Source organism: Octodon degus, unplaced genomic scaffold, assembly GCF_000260255.1.
Source record: "Octodon degus isolate 3935 unplaced genomic scaffold, OctDeg1.0 scaffold00040, whole genome shotgun sequence".
Classification (NCBI taxonomy): domain Eukaryota; kingdom Metazoa; phylum Chordata; class Mammalia; order Rodentia; family Octodontidae; genus Octodon; species Octodon degus.
Genome location: NW_004524616.1, coordinates 14,088,049 through 14,090,760, shown reverse-complemented (window position 1 = coordinate 14,090,760; position 2,712 = coordinate 14,088,049). Strand labels below are relative to the sequence as shown.

The 2,712-nt window shown below is 36.6% G+C and overlaps 1 pseudogene; it reads right to left on the bottom strand.

Moving 5' to 3' along the window:
• Positions 1–505: 505 nt before the first annotated feature.
• On the bottom strand, positions 506–963 carry LOC101590575 (annotated as a pseudogene).
• Between the last annotated feature and the right edge of the window lie 1,749 nt (positions 964–2,712).

Genomic DNA, 2,712 nt, shown 5'->3' with positions numbered 1-2,712 from the left:
TCTCCTGTTAAAATTGTGGTATTGGATATTAGATTTTTCATGTCCATTAAGATTTGCTTTATATAGTTCGGTGCTCCCGTGTTTGGTGCATACATATTTATGAGTGTTACCTCTTCCTCTTGAATTTTTCCCCTAACCAGTATATAATGGCCTTCTTTGTTTCGCTTAATCATTGTTGATTTGAAGTTGAGACTGCCAGACAACTACGTTCATTCACAGTGCTTTATACTTAAACCATGATGGGGGAAATGAATAAAAGCAGAGGGCCACTGCCTTTAAACGCTTCACAACAATCCAGATGAAACTTCAGCCTCTGCTCATGCTTTACAACAGTGAATCAGGACAAGACATAGATTTGCTAATGTGCATTTAATCACCAAAGGACTGAAAATGTCTGGGTTTTTATTCTGTAATGTTCTAAGACTGTGTACATTAAATGCAAACATACAAGGAAGAAGTCTTGGCAGAACAGGAGAAGTGATACAAACTTGATGATCAGATCGACTTAAATATTATTCATGGCATATAGCCTAGACCATGCTTTAGCTGTTTCTATGGCTTGGGCTTCATTGGTCTTCCACTGCTCCACTACCTCATTTGTTAATAGGTCATCTGGATTAGGAGCACTTAACAAAGCCTGGATCTATAGCAGAACTATGCAGATCTGCAGTGCTGGTGACCACTTATCTTTCAAAATATCTAAACATATTCTTCCCAACTTGTCTACATTAGGATGATAAATTTTGGTCATGAAACGTACTTTAGGTGCTGCCATTGGGTATTCTTCTGGCAGAAATAGTTCAAGTTTAAAAGTCCCTCCTTCAAAGGGGGAATCCTGGGGGCCAGCAATGACCACGTGAAAATAATGGAGTTGCTCTTGTCTGGTTCAGCTTTAATCCCAGGAACCGGTTCTGCCAGCAAACACTGGGTTTCTTTGATGATCCTGTGGGGCAGCCCGGCCATCTTGTCAGATTCCGAGTTTGGCCTCTGGTAGTGTCTCCCAAAGCCATACATTTATATGCACAAGATTGTTAATGCAATGATCCTGAAAATCTTCAGCATGTTTTTGAAACTAGCAGATAATTGGCAGGATTCTTACCCTGACTAACTATATATGTGGATACCTGTGAACTAAGCAACTGCACTGAAGATAGCAATGTATAATTGAAGGGTCATGCTTGGAATGCCTGTCATTCTGTTCTTCTAAATATGTACTGCTTGTCATGATATACCAATAGGTGCCATACTGTCTCTCAAGTAAATGTTTGTTTTTTTAAAAAAGGGTAATAAATGAAAATGAGAGACAGGAAAAAAAAAATATCTCCCATAGATGATTGTTGTGAAGTTTACATGAGATAACACACTTGAAGTTCTGGGAGTGCTCTCTGATACTAAGTAACTACTGAAAAAGTTTACTTTTTTTTGTTGGAACAGTTTCAATAATTAACACATTGCATACATTCTTCCTAGTAGTTAATTGCTGTACAAGATGTGGGCATGATATCCTATTTACAAACACTAATTAGAACAAATCCCTCTATTCATTAAGAGAATGTAACTATATATCTACCCTAACCATTTTGAATACACAGATACCAAATGCACATTCATCTGTATCCCCTTTTTTGTTAAGTTCCGTTACTTGAATATTATAGATGTGTTAACTCAGCAAAATATTCTAAAAGAGTCCAGTAGTCCATAATAGTATTGGGTCTTCTGCTTGACTGGTAATGTCAGAAATTTTTGACCTGAGTTCCCCACAGCTCAACATAACAGCATGGCTTTACTTCTTATATTTCATTTTTATACTTTTCTGCTGGATGGTTAAGACCAAGGTAAAGCAGGACCTATGCAACAAGAGTTGTAGCTTTTGAGTCTGATAAGGTTAGTGAAATCCCAAAAAGTTTACTATTAATATTGTCTCAGGAAGCACAATCTTAATACCATCTTGACCCAGGAAAAGTGTGCCTTTCTTACAACTAGAGTTGTTCTTATCTTGGTAATATCACCTGAGACCTAAAAATTTAGGTATAGCTTAGAGATAAGCCCATTTTCTTTCTGATAGGTTCAAGAATGATAATTTTATAACATGGGATATATAAAAGAATGAGATCATCTTTCTGGCTATTCATTATCTTTTAAATTCTTTTCTAGCATTTATGTAAGCACAATATAAAACAGCTTTTGGAAAGAATTGAAATTTTCCATTGACTTATCTCATGCTTAGTGGCAAAGTTAGAAAGAAATGATAATAATCACTTATATTTATATGCCTCTTTAAATTTTATAAAGCATGGATAGTGGTTTCCTAAGCCTGCCATAACAAAGGACCACAAATTGAATGCGTAAAATAACAGAACTTTTTTTCTTGTGCAATTCTGCCTTGTGTAAAAATATTGATTCTTTTTGAAGGATATGGGAGAAAATCTGTTCCATAGTTCTCCTTTGTAGTTTACTGAGAATTGACAATTCCTAGCACTCATCAACTAGTAAATCCATCAGTCCTCTTCCTGCATTGTCCTGCGTACTCCTTGTCTCTGTATTTTCATGGCCATTTCTATCTCTTTTTTTGAAAATGCTTTAATCTTGTGTCTGTACAGAATGTGATGGCAAACCAGAGAGAGCAGTGTGCGCAGTGAGAAAGGGTTATCAGAGCAGACTGTGGGTGAGTAAAGAGCTCAAACCACTTCCACACTTTACCAGCTGACAGCT